Source organism: Thalia democratica, chromosome 3 (genome assembly GCF_965202585.1).
Source record: "Thalia democratica chromosome 3, ktThaDemo2.hap1.1, whole genome shotgun sequence".
NCBI classification, from domain to species: Eukaryota; Metazoa; Chordata; class Thaliacea; order Salpida; family Salpidae; genus Thalia; species Thalia democratica.
The window spans coordinates 77,277,160-77,294,629 of record NC_139167.1 but is presented as its reverse complement, the minus strand read 5'-3'; positions in this window follow the sequence as shown (position 1 = coordinate 77,294,629).

The following is a 17,470-nucleotide window of genomic DNA, read 5'->3' as shown; positions in this document are numbered from 1 at the left end:
TAGATAGTTTTTGTTCTTCAACAACTCTAACATCTATTAGTTAAGTGATTATTATCGTAACTTTTTTAAAGTTTCCTTTAAAAATATTTTGATTTAAAAATAAATCATTTTTCAACTTGAAATTAAAACAAAGATATGTAAGTATGTTAAAAAATAAAATTGTATTCCATTCAAAATGTTCCTTTGAATAAGTATAAACTTAACTTTAATCTTGAAAGTATTATTAACGAGCATAAAGTTAATTTTATAAACAAATTTATAAATTTTTCAAAAAACATAAAACTTTAATGTCAATTATTTTCCTTATCTTAAAAGCTATCTAAAAAATTTTTTTTTTATCTTAGAGAACGCACCTTTGTCTTTAATTTAAGAAAAAAAAAATTTGGTTTAGGGTTTGAATTATTTCATGGGGTCCCTCCAAAAATAAAGGGTTTTTTCCTTTTTTTCATTCAAATTGCATTATAACCAAAAATAAATTTTTTTTTTTAATATTTTTTTTTTTGATTTCCCTTAGTTTGCATGTTATTTAAACTCTTAAATATTTATTTTATAAATAATGTTAATATCTTTTACGATTTGGCCCCAAAACAAAATGATGTATATTACACTATCATTTGCCTTGGCCGTTTCCTAGATAAAAAATTGATAAAAGGAAAAAAAACGATTAATAAGAATGTAAATTACAACAAATTTAAATAAACTATAATAATTTAATTAAATTTGTTGTAATTTACATTCTTATTAATTGTTTTTTTCCTTTTATCAATTTTTTATCTTGGAAACGGCCAAGGCAAATTATAGTGTAATATACATCATTTTGTTTTGGGGCCAAATCGTAAAAGATATTAACATTATTCATAAAATAACTATTTAAGAGTTTAAATAACATGCAAACTAAGGGAAATCAAAAAAAAAATATTTAAAAAAAAATTTATTTTTGGTTATAATCCAATTTGAATGAAAAAAAGAAAAAAAACCCTTTATTTTTGGAGGGACCCCATGAAATAATTCAAAACCTAAACCAACTTTTTTTTTCTTAAATTAAAGACAAAGGTGCGTTCTCTAAGATAAAAAAAAATTTTTAGATAGCTTTTAAGATAAGGAAAATAATTGACATTAAAGTTTTATGTTTTTTGAAAAATTTATAAATTTGTCTATAAAATTAACTTTATGCTCGTGTATTATTAGTACATAAGTATCACAATTTTCTATGATAAAAGGTTAAAAACTTATTAGCTAATTAAAAGCCTTTAAAATTATGTTTTAACTTTTAGCAGGTTGCCACACACTCAGGGAATTTTCAAGTTGTAGAAAATCTCAGGAAAACTCAGGAAATTTTGACTTTTTTTTTAAACTCAGGGAAACTCAGGGCAGTTTTGATTTTTCTATAAATTTCAGGAAAATTTTGAATTTTTCTTTTAATCTCAGTAAAATTATTTTCTAGGTCTAGAATCAAATTTACTTAAGCCAAATTCAAAATTTGTTCAAAACAGTTAATTTTATTTATTTGTAAGTGATTATTTAAAATTTTTTTAGCCTTGCAGCTAGTTCCTCAATATTCTTAGAACTAACATTTTAATTGTTAAACAAATAAATAAATTTTTTAAGGATTTGAAAAAACACAGGGACGTAGGGAAGTTTAAGATTACTCAAGGAAGTTACTAGTCACTCAGGGAAGATTTTTTAACCCAAATAGTGGCAACCCTGTTTTAGTAAATACAAGACAAAACAAATAAAGTTTGGGGATAAATAAACACCTGACTGATTTTAATTTATTGAGTATTAAGTTCTTACTTGACCAACCTGTTTACATTGTTATTTGGTAAGTTATGAATAAATACATTGTTTTTATTTTATTAACATAAATTTAAATTATAAAGAAGTAAAAAAAGTAACTAGAAGTCTTGTAACATTTATTTTAACGTAGTCATTTGAAATAGTAAGCATCAAAGATGATGATATAGAACAGGATTTGCCACGAGCAGCAAAGGAGTAAGATAAGACATCGTGAGCAGTACAGGAAGTACAGGTAGGGCATGAGGTCATAAAATGAAACTTACACTATATATTCTCGAGTTGCAGATGAAGGATCAAGTATAGCAAAAAAAAAAGGTCTTAGGTATTTTATTGGTAGTTTTTAGGTAATTTTGTTGAAGGAACCATGCCTTTATTAATTTCTTTAAAGGAGGCCATTTGCAATAAAGTTTGGGAAACCCTAATGTAGAATATTTTTTAGTTGGATATAAAGAGTTCACTTGCTTAATAAAACAATACTATATATATTTCAATTAAAGAACTTTTTATCACAAAAGACACTATGATGAACTTCTTATAAATTTAACTTATATTCGAAGTTATATTGTATATTTACTTAAGTATTATCAAGTAAAAATTATGACATTTTATAGCAGATTCAGCTCACATTAACAAGTGTTTTTATAATTGCTCTTTTAATAACTCAAGTAGTACAATTTTGCTGTTCATCAAAACTAATTATGTCATTTTAAAAACAATTTTAGTTATATTGTACAACCATTTTCATCACTTATCATATTATATTAGTAGTTTTAACACAACATGTGTTTACTAAAATTTTAAAGTTGCAGTTTTTAATTTAATATTATAGGTTTTGTAAATTATTATGTTAAAGATATTTTCTCAATATGCTTTTATCATCATAATCCTATTAAACATTATTAAGGAAAATATTTTATTTTATACCTAGAACTAATTTTTTTTAAAGTTAAAAAAATATAAACATACTTAAGTACGGGTGTTTTAATAACTATAGTTCTTTTTTTTTAATTTTTTTAACTTATATATTATCATAGTCTTATTGGTTTTACGCTTTTAACTTTCTATCGAATTGAAGTTAATTTTTGAAATAGTAGTCTTTTAAAAATTTTGCTAGTCCTCTACTAATCAAAGTATAAATTTTCATGCAATCATAAAAAAAGAAATGACCATACTTGTTTAGACTACTTACTACTAACTTACAAAATTACTTACTTACATACTTATTGCTGTACATTTTAGGGGTGACATAAAAAAATAAACAGATTTATTGGATTTATATTAGTGATATCGCCATAATTTTACATAGTAATGAATAAAGTTTTCAACTGTAGCTGTACCAGACAACAAAACTGTTTTCAGATAAAATATCTGTATAGTTTTATTTTGAGATTTTAATCAGTTAATACTGCATTTGTTTTACAAAACAAATATAATTGTTTTATTTTTTTGTTTTTTATTGCTGCCTTACTCAACTGAAGTTTAATATTGATTATTATAAAGCTTGGCTCATAAAAATATTAACTTAACTATAAATTTATTTACTAAAGGATAAAAAAACACTAAAGTTATATAAAACATAAACCTTTAGTTTAAGAAATTTGTTTAAACTGTATTTTATAATATTTGTTAGACAAATTAATAATCTTACCTTACCAATATGGAAGATGAACGTGATGTGGCAAACAACCAAATTGACTTACCGCCAAGGGAACGACGTTTGTTGCGAGATGAAATTAGAAGATTTCGGGAACATCTACAAGAACTTGAACTAGAACTAGTACAAGAGATGGAACGAGATATTGCGATCTTGAGTGAAGCACCTCAAATAGGTTTGACACCCGAAAGAATTGAAAAGTTTCAGCATTTTCATGCAAACGAGTCTATGGTCGGTGAACAATGCGTTGTTTGTCTTGATGATTTGATGGTTGGGAAGCAAATGGTTCGTTTGGATTGTCATGTTGACCATTATTTGTGCAAAACGTGTGCACTTGGTTGGTTTAAAGAGCACAACACGTGTCCTACTTGTAGGCATGTGTTTGAATAAAGCAGTAGATATTTGTTGATTATATAACTAATTGAACAATTAATTATTTACTTAAGCTTGTAGTTGTCTTTTTTTAATGTTTTAAAAAGTAGTTATTGTTTTAATTTTAATTTACTAAAATTGTTTTTTTTTTATAATTTTATGAAGGTAATAAAACTAGTACATGTTTCTTACAAAAAATAATTCTTGTGTGTAGATCAAAGTTCCTGACAGTAAACAATATCGCCCAGAATGGGAGATTTTGGCTATCAGGGGAAAAAAACTACTAAAATATCTAAATAATAAAAGTGTACTTAAGTAGTAAAATGTCAAACGATATTTAAGATCCTGAAATAAGAAGTTTAAAAAAAAGTCTTAGAAAACTCTGACGCAGCGTTGACAGAAGTCTAACGAGTTACTATGACAACTAGGGGCGTTGCGTGGGGTGGCACACTTGAGCTGTTGTTCCCAGTAGTTAAAAAAAAAGAAAAATAGAACTTCCATCAATTTCAGATTAATAACTTTTTTCATTAATTTTAATAACAATTTTATGTACATTTCTAATTTTAACAAGTAAAGGCTGCATGCTCATCTGAGTCAGCTCCATTTTAAAAATTAACAAATTTTCCATACAAAAGGTTTTGAAAAGTTCATTTTTGTATCTGCATTGAACTGCAGCACTGTAAAAGTTTAAAAATTAGTTTTGAAAAATATGCAATAAAAACTGTATTGATTTTAAATAAACTAGGTATACTAAATGTAAAATTTACATTTTGAGTTATATTCTGCTAGATAAAAACCCAGTGGTCACGTATATATACCAACAATAAAACCATCAAAGTTTTTGATGCATTTAAATCTCGACAAAAATAAACTTACTAAATACATCTAAAAGATGCAACTTACTTCACTTTTGTTCATTAGGCAACAAATAAGAGTAATGCTCCATAAAAAGTTGTAATTTTAAGTGTTGTTGCTCTTTTTTAAAAATAATGAAAAAAATAATTCAGGTTAAAAAGTTAATGTATATTAAAGACAGATAGATATTATAAGCTTGTACAAATTACATAACTATCAAATACTTTTCTTTAGAAATATGTAGATTTCGAATACACTATTATGGTAATATGTACGCTTAATTCAATTCACTACTAACATATAGTCTAGAGTTAACGAATGTTTTCATCAATAGATTGCTATTGACTAGTTAAATCGTTATAAATAGTATAAGCAATTGAGTTCAGATAAATTTAAACTAAAGTCGGAAAACTGAAGCTCGCACAGCAAAAATTTACAGCCGACGATATAACTTTCAGCTATAATTATACGTTTGAAAATAGAAATATTTTAAGTTATTAAAGTTTAATTTTACAGTTAGGCTTTCTATTTATCAAATAGTAACTATTAGTGTTTGTTATTGCTTACTTTATCACACTTTTGGTTTGAAATCTTTTTTTAATGATTAATAACATTACAAATAACAGCTGCCCGCAAAACAATTTTTTCTGTACAATGCAGCATGCTAGCTACTTTTTTTAATAAAACTGGCCCGCGAATTATTAAAGGTAATCCCTGTACTATTACTTAAAATTTAATTTAAAAAGAATTTAATACACAAAATTGTTGTAGATAAATTAGTAGGTAGTTTTCAAATTCATACAGTAGATTTATTCAGAAAAAATTGGTACCAAAGCATAGTGACGTAACTATCAAAAAACTTAACTTGCAACTCAGTTTTCTAAACAAGTTGTTTATTGTAAACTTGCAGGCAAAATTGTTGCATTTTCTTTTTATTCTGTTGAAATTTACCTTAAATAAAACCAATAGATAACGGTTTTAAAAAATTTTACCTATCTTGGCAGTTCGTAGGGAGCTATTTCGAATATTTGTCTTTAGAGTGAATACTGATGCTTATATTATATATAAAAATTAAAAAATAAAAACTTTATTTCTACTTATCGAAGTCAAACATTGCTTTACGAGAAAAAAATATCAAATTGTATTTATAGAATACAAAAGCATCTTTTCTAAAGTAATATGCACAAGTGAAGACAAATTGAAATAAGTGCTATTTGAAAACGTTTCTTATTTGGTTCTTCTTTTAGATTTTGGAACTTTTACTTCTTAATATACTATTATTGTATACAATTTGAAACTCAAGCACATTATGAGCGTTAAAATGCTTTTCATCTCATTATCATTCTTGTATCTAAGTACATGTTACAGACTTTGGTGACTTTTATTAAGTTTATCGTTTTCAAAGTTTTCTGAAAAACCTTTCATTCTGTTCTTTAATAACGGACTTTTAAACTTTATTTTATTTAATCTTCCTGCTTTTTTATATACTTTTTGCTAGGAGTTTATCAAATATTGAGACTAATACTTGATAAAACTTTAGTCATTTTAATTAATTGCTTCAAGGTAAACGGTCTTATTCAGCAACAAGCTTCTTTTGCATTCTTCAAACATAAAAATATACTCATTTTATAATTTCTTTCAGTGTTCACTGTGCAGCTGAATCACCACTCTTTTATTTTTGCAACTGAATTCCAGATTTATTTCATCATAATTTTTTCTTTAAAATTTGCAATTATTCTTCTTTTAACGACTTGATTTTGCTTTGTACCGTTTCCAGGTTCTAAGCTTGTATTTAGAGCAAAAAACATTGGAGTAATAAGAGCAAGTACTTTGTATTTTATAAATAAGAAAATATGTTTAGAAAATTTTACTTCTTCAGTTAAACAATCAATAAGCTTGAATACTAAGCTTGCCATGAAGGGACTTTGGCCGTGGAGGGACTTCTCTTCAGCCAGTTGGTTTTTTAGTGTGGTCATGAAGCCCGCATTCTTCTATTTTGCCATTTTCGGTTTTCGTGAAGCTTCTGTTTGCCTCTTTGATTGAGTGTTCTTGATTATTAAACACTTTACTGTTTTTTCTTGTTTTAACGAGCGAAAACTATCTCGAAGAATTCACCTGTGGCTAGTATTTTTGTTAATCTACGTGCTTTTAATAAGCAGCTTCTTGCTTTCATTTTCTAACTTTGCAATTAATTTGAAGCTTTTGCTTAGACCCTCTGCTTTTTTAGCTTCTTTAAAACTGTAGGTCATTATATTTGTTTTACTGTTGTATACACTATACTTTTTTTCTTTATTTGATTAACAGGACCGAACTAAAAAAGCTGACAACTTTTTCTATTTGCTTTTTGTAGAAGTCAATGTTTTTTTTCTTTTTTTTTTATTAACTATTGATTGTTGGTATTTCAGTCTTAAATTAAGATTTCCTGCTTGCACAGTTTTGTATTCAAATTTCATCAAGATGTTGCTTAGTTTTCAAAATATCCTTTAACTAAAAAATTTCTAATTGATTTTTTCAACTCACAGCTGTTATTTTTACACTCGGCAATCTAAATTTCGATATGATTCTTTACTTGTTTAAAAAAAATCATTTGTAAATTTCCTTCAGGATTCCATTGTTATTTTCTCATACTTACTCTCTATTTCCATACTTTGTAACCCTTTTCTAAGTTTTTTCTTAATGAAACTTGATTTCAGAGTGTGGATAAAATCTGGTCTCCACAAGTTCGAGCTGATCCTAAAAAGTTTATCTTGGCTTCCGCGTGAATTGCGTTCAGTTTCTCTTCGGAGGTGATCTTTAAGGAGACTTATTTTGTTGTTTTTACCAGCAAACCTATATCCGTTGTCGACCGCATCAAATCAAAAACATAGTTTTGTTATTTGAATTGTTTCCATTCCTTTTTTAAGTTTTTTTTTTTTGGTTGAGACATCCATATCCTCTTTTGTTATTTTTCAGCTAAAGCTTGAGCTTTTCTACTAAGCTTGGGACATGTCTGCCGTCTTTTTCTTCATATACATTTTTGCTTTAACCACAACTGAGTTTTTAAACTTTTTATCAGAGTCTTTTTAACAGCAGAAATTTTTTGATGAAGGTTTTCAATTACTTCTTTAGTTTAACCACATTCCATTTTATAACTTTTATTTTGTAGGACAGCCATTTTCTTTTTATATCTTTCTCTAAATTTATCATACTTGCAACTTTTATGGCTTATCAATTTGTTAATAAACTTAACTATAACAACTTTTTTAATCAATACATCAACTTTACTCTTCGCCTCCAAATTTAACCTTTCAAATTTTTCGCACGTTTTAAGCAAAAAGTCGTTTTTTTTAAACAACTTTGTTGTTAGTCTATTCAACCGTTTTGCATTTATCATTCAGTTCTTTTACTTAATTTATAACTAAGTAGTCTTTAAGCTGAGATTTGTAGTAAAACAAACACTTGTTTTGAAAAAGACCAAGTTTTGAACATTATATTCTTTTCAAGGGTCACAATCGTTGCTTCCTTTTCTGCTGGTTTTGGTTTCATCTCCCTAATCTGGCATCAATCGGCTTCTATTGAACTGCTTGAAGCTCCTCAGCGTTTATTTCATTTGCTCCTGCCCGCTTCGCCAGCTTTACCTGGTTCTTACTGTTGTCTGCCACTGCAGCAGACAGGGCGGACTGTTTTGCAGCCAGATCTTCTTTGCATTGTTGGAGATTGCCGGTAGTCGCATTTTCTTTATAGAGTTCTTACGGCGACCTATCGTCTTGAAATCTAAACTTCTCGTTTTTTATACTAGTTTGTTGTTTTAGATGCCTGATTTTTTCAATGTATGCATTCCTTTAGATTTGAAGTAGGTAATGGCTTCTGGTCAACATTTTGTACCGAAGAGGAAATTATTCTTCATCTTCTTTTTAAGTTTTATTTAGATTTTTATTTAATTATAATCTTGTTATTCTTTCTTAAAAATCGCTCAACTTCAATTTTAGCCCCCAGCGTTCAACACTTCTTCTTTCTCATATTATTTAAACAAAATGTTGCTTTAAGACAATTTTATCATCAATTCTTGCATCAGCGATCTTTTCCATGTTGTCCACGGTGGTTTGAACTAGAACTTCTAAGATCCTTGTTTCGATCAGTTGCAGCTAATTACTGATCCTTAATAGTTCTTTGGTAAACCCACTGGTTTGAACTTTTGCTGATGTGACGTTCAAAATCGATATTTTATTTAACTTTCTGAAAATACAATTAGATGTATTGTTACATTTCAATACTCTTGCGACTTGTTGTTACTTGAAGTTTCAGTGTACAGTTCCAACTCAGTTACTAACTTGTGCTTGTAGTTTTTCTTCCTTTAAATGTCTGGAAGTTACTTTCATTTTACACTTATTATTTTTGCATTATTTACCAGCACACTTATGTGTTCTTCTGCCAGCGCATCTGATTTATATCGGGATGCTCTGATTGTGGAATTTTTTTCGCACATTTCGTTATTAGTCTTTTTAGGAGCTTTAATTTTTAGCTTTAGACAATATTGTCCTTGATAAAATAATAGTATTCCTGGTTTAATGTTTTCATTTGTTGCCACTGTTTTATTTCGATGACAACTCTATTTTGTTTTTTGACAATTTACAGACTTGTTATACTTCTTCATGTTAAACTCAAGTCAACATAATTAGTGTTCTATATTGTTCTACTATATTGATCTTTATAAAGATGTTTGAATTGAAGACCTGCTTTTTCTTCAAAGGTATTTTGCTTTGTAAACTAATTTTACAAACATTGCTTATCAAATGCAACAATTGAAATTTATATTCGTCATTATTTTCTAAACGTAGTTTTTTCATGCTAATGTTTGTTCTTTAACTCTAATTCATTTTAAAGGTTACGATTGATTCCATGACATAAGAAACATACTACTTACATTTTTAAAAGTTAAATATTTTCCACCCATACACAATACTAACTACAAATTTCAAGTAGCTTAAAAGATTTATTTCGATTTTGAGGTTATAAGTACAAAGTAGTTCATATTGTCTAGTTAAAGTTTTCTTAAAAATGAAAACATTTTTACAATTTTAAACACATCATAATACTTAGTTGGTATCATTTTTATGTAGTTTTATAGGGATCTAAGTTGTTTTCTTCAAGTTTTTAAGAAGCACCTTAATAATATTATGGTGGAATAAAATAAACTTTTAAAAAAATTATAAACTACGTGCTGAACTAATTCTAAAGTGCTACTTATACTAGTTACTTGAAATACTATTTTGTTTATTTTATTTTACATCATTGCTCATAATTCGAGAAAGACTAATAGTATTAATAATTTAATTTACTTTTTTTGCACCAAGATGAGTTTCTAACAAAACTTCTTCGCCACTTTTTGTAATGAACTTAAAAACTAAAATAAAAAGTTCTGTTCTGATGATATTTTCCATAAATGTTTAGTGAATTTTTTGAAGAGCATTGAACAATATAAACAAAATCATTGTTTTTATCTAAACCATCTTAGTATGTAGAAGTACTTTAATTTTCTTCGTAAGCACTTATATTTATTTTCTTATTACACTGTGCTAATTCTATTATGGCTTACAATTTTCATTAAAAGTACTGTTGAAAAACTCAAGTGTTATTAAAATTTGTATTTTTAAGTTATTTTCAAAAGAATTTCGTGACTAAATGAGTTAATAAAACTTACTTTTATTTTTTTTTTAATTTATATAAAATTGTTTAATATATTTATCACAAAAAGTTAATTTCTGCTTTAGTAAACGTTTTGATTTCTTAATTGCTTTTAAATAATTTAATATGTATGCACACACTAAATAAAGTAAATAACTAAAAACTGAAAATGTTCCTATCTTAAAAAAAAAATTAACGTAAATTATTAAAAACTAGTTAGAGTTAGAATGAACAAATAAATAATTTTGTTAGAAAATATATTAATCAAAATTAAAAGGTTAAAAGCATATTTAAAACATACATTGCTGATTATCGACAACTTTTAGTAAAAACAAAACACTTTGTTATTCAAACAATTTGTATTTTGAATTAGTCTGTGGGAACTACAATATAACAATGTTGTTTTGTAAACACTTGTTTTGTATTTTGAAAACAAGTTTTATTGACATTAATAATAAACTCATCAGGGACGTATCATTAATCGGTTTACATTATAATAGCTTGGATGCTATTAGATAAGCTAAAAACGTATAATTTTTTATTAATAGTTAGTCAGAAAAATTTAAGATTTTTTGTTAGTAAATATTTTTATAGAGTATAAACGAGCATAAAGTAGTATTAGTTTATAAATAGCTACTTGGATTGTTTGATTTTACTTTAAATTTCAAATGGTAAAGGTTTATACTGCTTCTGTATAAAAGTTTATTACTTCTTTTTTTAGAAATTCTGTTTAAAAAAGTATAAAACAATTTTGGAAGCGTAATGTATTTTTTTGTTTAAGTTTTTTTGCAATAATTAGTCTTAAAATGTCCAAACAATAACTTTTGAACTAAGTGATACACGATCTGAGCAATATAATAATTTACTTTTAAAAAATAAAAAGTTTTCATTCTACAATGAAATCAACTAATTTATATTTATGGCAAGTTTTTCCTTTTTTAATATAACAGATGTTAAATTAGGTATCCCTCCATAACAAGGTAATATACCGGTGCTTTCAGATCAATACAATTTATTTTAAAAATCCATTATGAATTTAAATTTAAATTTTTCCCTTCAATTACAGCGACATAAAACAATAAGCATTCAAAGTATTGAGAAATATGTAGCTGACAGACATTCTAAACGGAAAAGAAAGTTATTTTCGTACAGTAGTAAAAAAACGTTTGATAGTTCAAAAGTGTAGCTAAACTTTTTCTTATTTGAATGCTTATTCTCTTGGGAAACTATGTAAATATAAACAAGTTTAGTTTCAACGATGCTAATTGTTGACAGATTAGTCTAGTTATCAGCTAAATCAGTTTGTAGCTATGCGTCGTTTTTTTGAAACTTTTTTTTTTGTTTTCAGGTGCTATCTTTTTATTCTTTCATTGTAGTCTTTGTATTTATTTGAGATTTAGCTTCAAAAAGCACACAGATAAGTTAACAGTAAATTGTTTTTAATGAAAGAGATTTAAGCAGTAGAATGTAATTAGAATACATTTTTAAAGTTTTGGTTCGTAGTTAAAAAATTTTAATTTCTTACAAATTTGGTAAGAATGTTTGGTTATAATTTCTTTATCTTTACTTGTTCGTTTTTTTTTTAGTTTTTAAGGTACTTTAATGAAATTGGTTGCTTATTTTAATGTAAAAAATTGAGAACTGTAAATTATTGTACTTAATTTAGTTTGATAAAATAAAGTTATTTTAACAATATTTTCATAATTAAAAATAAACAAACGCTTTTAAAAAATAAAGTGCATAAAAGTCGAATTTTAATCACATTTCAAAGTTTTTTTTAGCAATAATAAGTTAACATACAAACATGAAAAGTTTCAGAAGTATTTAAATAGACGAAGATATTCAAACTGCGGTAAACACTTAAAGGTAAAAGTGCTTAACTTTGAAAAAGTTTTACTTTTATTATTTTAAGCTATACTTCGGTTTTTGAAAATTTTTCTATTTGTTCGAGTAATAAAAAAAAGATTGTTTTTTGTTGAACATGGTTTCTGCTTAAAAATGCTTTGAATTTTTTGACAGCTTACTTTACTGTTAGTATTATTTTAAGAAACAGGTATTCAAAAACATATAAAACTTTGCTTAACAACAAATAAAAACATATTAATACAAAAATATAGCAAATTATTGTCTAAGTGTTTCTTTAGGCTTTTATTTATTTAAGTTTTTGAAGAGCTACAGTTTAATTAAAAATAAAAATTTTCTTATAATTTTTAACTAACAATTGTGAAAAAAAGTAATACTGCAGCTAAACATATTAATATAAATTCAGTTTTATGTAAAATTTAAGTTCCACGAAAAACGGGAAAAATCTATTGAAAGTTTAATAAGCATATAAATTGTGTTTATTACTATTCTATAAATTTAATCAACCTTTGTACTAAACTCTACTGATAACAAGAATAAGCTATGTTATTAAAACAAAAGTGAAAAGTTGAACTCATTGGGTAACTTATTTTCATTTGCTTTGTAATTAAAAACAATAACTAGTTTTATGTTGACTTTAATCAGGAAATTGATGCTAACAAATCGAGTTGATGTAAAACTAAACCTAAATTTTGTTTACATGTTTGTATGTGATTTTAATAAAAAGTAAATGTTTGTCAGCTAATTTTTTAACTTTAATTGAAAATACAATAAAAACTTCACCAGGTAAAGAATCTGAAAGGTGTTTTAGGCTAACTTTTTTAAGTTTTTCAAAGTAACAAAGATATCTTAGTTATCATTTATTTTCAGCGTTTAATAACTTTTTAATAATTTTGATAAAGTACTTTTTATAATGATTTACCATTTTTAATTGAGAAAGTTAAAACTTATCTTAATTGTATTTCTGTAGTTTTTTGATGTTTTAACAATCAATTTTTAACGTTTTTCTTACTAACTTTATTCTGTATTAAACTTTACCTCTATAATAACCAATAAATTCTTAACGTTTTAATTATAGTTATAATGTTATTTTCACAAACAAAATTTTCATAAAATAAAATTTTTAAACGTTTTAATGCATTTAAAATAGCTAAAATAAAATTTAAAAGCTAAAAGTGCTTAGCTGTAAAAAAATTTTTTTGATCTATATATATATGCTAATTTACTTGTATTCATATTTTTTGACGAGCCTTTAATATAAAGAAATGTTAAGTTCAAAACTTTATTGCGGTCACTTAAATAACTTGCGTAATTTTCATTTCACTTTTACTATATATGGCTTAAAATGAAAATTCTACTGAGAAAAAAAAGCATGAGTTAGATTGTTTTAGTTTAGTTTAAAGAAGTAGTAGTTTAAGTTTAATCAAAATTAGTTTATGTTTATTAAGAATTAAGAATTTGTGTTAATCAAAGTATTCTTTTACAATATTTCTAACTGGACAAAAATGCAAAAATCAAGAAACACACTTATTAAAAAAGTTGAAAAGCTATACTATTCATTAAATAACATTTGCACCAAGTAGCATTGATATCAATACTTTTTTATATTACATTTTTTTATTAAAGGTGAAATATCTACCTCAGTTGCTAATCACTATTCATTATTTTAATTTGTTCTGAAGTTAGCAACATTAAGCAAATTATCTATTGTTTTGCAAATGCTGGTTAAAAGGTATTCAATAATTCAGTTTATTGAAAGGTATAATAAATTTGATTTACTTCTTTTGTATGTGATAACAATAAAAATAAGTTAAAGTTATGACTTGAAACTTAAAAATTAGACATTATGTTTAAAAAATAAACAATGAGTTTTAACTAAACTATACTAGTTTTTTTATCGTTTTTGTTTGTCTTTTCAGCTTGTAATAGTATGTTACAATTTAATCGTCCGAAAAATCTGATGCAAAGTTACATCAGCTTTCACTGAGTAAGATAAAATATTAAGCATTATTTTACAAGTTTGTAAAAATGTTCACCTGACAAATTTTAATATGAAGAGAAAAATTTCACTCATAACCATTTGAGCATGACGTGATTAGTTATTTTTTGTAACAGTTTTTAACATAACTGTTATAACTTTCAGCTAGTACACACCTTTTAAGTAGTTTTCAAATTTGTTATTTTTAAAACAGTTATAGCAGTCTATTTTTAAATTTAAACTTATTTTTTAACAGCTGTTTATTGAAAGGTTGTTTTTTATTTTAAACTTGTTTTAAAATTATTCATTTTTAACTTAAAACTTATGTTATTGTTTTGTCTTTAAAACTTCAAAAGTAGGTTTTAGTAAAAACTTATATTTTTAATAAATTGAACTAAGAATTATGTTCTTTTTGTTCCAAAATTAGTTTTGTTATAGTGCTAAAGTACAACTCAAACTTGTTATAGGTTCTTGTTTAAAATAAAATGATATTTTGTTTTTTAAAACACAGTCAACAACCTTATACACTGTATGTTTTGTTTTTTGTATTTGTTATTAAATTTTGCCCATATTTATTTGCTTAAAAATTTTAATGTTAAAAAAATCACACTTCAAATGTGCTTTTGTTATAGCATAGATATCATAAACCTACAATTAGATATTTATTAATTTTTTTTTTTGATATTTTTTGTTATATCAATATTATTAAACATTGCAGTTTAAATTTGTTTTGTATAAAATACAGCTTTTAGAAGTTGCCACTCCAACTAATACTTTTCTTAAAAGTTTGTTTAGTTATTTGTTTCATTAGTTTAGTTGTATAGAAATAACAATGTTAAATTTTTAATCTGAAGAGAATTTTAATTCTAATGTTATCATATATAAAATAAAACATATTTCAGATTTGTTTAAACAAAAATAAAAAATATTATTTAAAGTACTGATACTTAAATTTAAATTTTATGAAGTTATAAAAGTTAATTAGCTAACTACATTTAGTTAACGATTTTCAAGTTTTTTGTTAAAAGTGATTAGGTTATTAAATTATTATTTTTCTTACACTATACATTTTTCAACTTTTAGCATATTGGTAGGATCAGTAACAGTCAGTACATTTGTTTCGTAATTTAGGAACTTTTTATGTAAGAAAAGCTTGAAACTTTTAAGTTTTAAAGTTTTTTTTAATTTAATTTTTTTTAAATAGAACCTAAAAAATTTGCTTCAATTATATTTTGGAGATTTAGAAAAATAAATAACAAACATATATAATGTTACTAAACTTTAGTTTATTTATTGTTGTAGTCAAATAACTAAAATCTGCTATCCACAAAGACTTTATTAAATACTGTAATTTAATCTTGTTTTGTTTACTAAGAATAAAAGATTTAAGTTATATTGTTTTTTTTGATAGTTTAAGAACAATGATAATTAAGTTAGTTTTGGTTCAAAAAATATGCTTTAAAGATAAACTTCATTAAATCATTGTTATTTACTGCTAAAAGTTTAATTAGAAATTATTTTAGCAAGGTTGCTTTTATCTAGCATTATCATTGTTATAGTTTGTAGAATAAAGAAATAAAATAATTGAATATCTAGGCTATTTTTTTTTGCATATAAAGTTCTGAACTAATAAACAAGTCTGCTTGAGAATTGTTATAAGTTAATTTATATATGGTTCAAAATTTTTAAATCTTTAACAAAAGTTTATCATAATTAGATATAAATCTTAGCTTGTTTAATATGTTTACCTTTTACCTACAACAATACTTTCGTTTTTTCAAAGATTTTAAATCAAGTATAGGTTTTTGATATCTTATGCTAAATTTATGGTTTATTAGTTTTAGTAAAGTAGATTGGAAATACTAAACAAGTCAACTGACTAATTGGCGCCAAAAAATATTAGAGAAAATTAAAAATTTAAACTGGTGCCAATTTAATAATTTCATAGCAGTATTTTAAAAGTTAAAAAGGTTAAAGTAGAAAGTGTTTGTTTGTATTTGAATATCGTAATTTTATTCTTTTAGGTATTTTTTAAATGTTTGTGTTTGAAGGCAAGTTTAATGCATGTAGAGAAAACACAAGTTTCAGCCAGTTTTATTTTTTTAATTGCACAAATAATAAGTACTACAAAAAATAAAATCCTGAATAACCTTATCTTTTTGTTTTATATTACATTGATTAATTAAGAATATGTTCAAAGTGTAACCAATATTTGAAACAATTATGAGTACTAAATGTTTTAGTTAGCTACATCAGTTTATCGTTATATAGAATTGTATGTTAGAAGTTTGCTTTCAAGATTAAAATGTTTTCAATATCTAAATACATTAAAAAAATTATGGACATTGTACTGCTAAAGAAAATTCAGTATTAAATTATAAGTTTTATGTTATACATATCAAAAACATGTTTTTTTTAGTTTTAAGCTTAAGGTTTAAATTTAAGTCTGTTATCTAAAAGCAACTTCTCGCAAGTTTTTCACCTCAATATTAAATAATAGTTTTTTTTTTTTTTTTTCAACTTCTCATTGTACAGTTTACTAAAAAGTATAAACTAGTTATATTTCTTTTACTAATAGCAATTGATTGAAATTACTATTGTGATGTATTAGATTTTCTTCAACTTTTGAATTCACTAAAAACATTTTAAACTTATTTTAATATTACCGTCGCTAACTTTGTAAGTTTATCACAGTTTTATTTGAAATTTTTAGCTTTAATTATAACTACAGTAATGTGGTGTTTAAAAAATAATAACAATTGAAATGGTTTTCAAAAAACTTAGAATGTTGAAAAATTTATAACATGTAATAAGTAAAAAGCTTAAAAGTAATTAGGCATCTGTTTTATCAAAGCTGTTTTATCTTAAGTTAAGCAATTTATTATTCTACTGATAACATTTGAATAAATTTTGTAAATTGTTCATTTAAATTAAACTACAGTACAGTTATTTTGATTTTTCAATAAAGTTACAATAGTAATTTATTTTTTTTGTAGATTGTTTCTTTCCAAGGTATACCTATCATTAGGTCAAAAATAAACATCTTTGTTTTAGTTTCCTAAAAAAATCATTGTGTGTACATATGCTTTTTCAATTATTTTTATAATATATATTTTATTTAGTTTTTAGAATCTAATTTTAACGTATATAAAATAGTTATTTAAAAGCTTTTGTAAAAAAAAACCAAATAGTAATATTAAGTTTAAAATGTTTCTTAGGACTATCTAAATCATTTTAAAAGTTGAAATTAGTTGTGCGAACATTTATTTTCTTCTTCACAGTTTGTA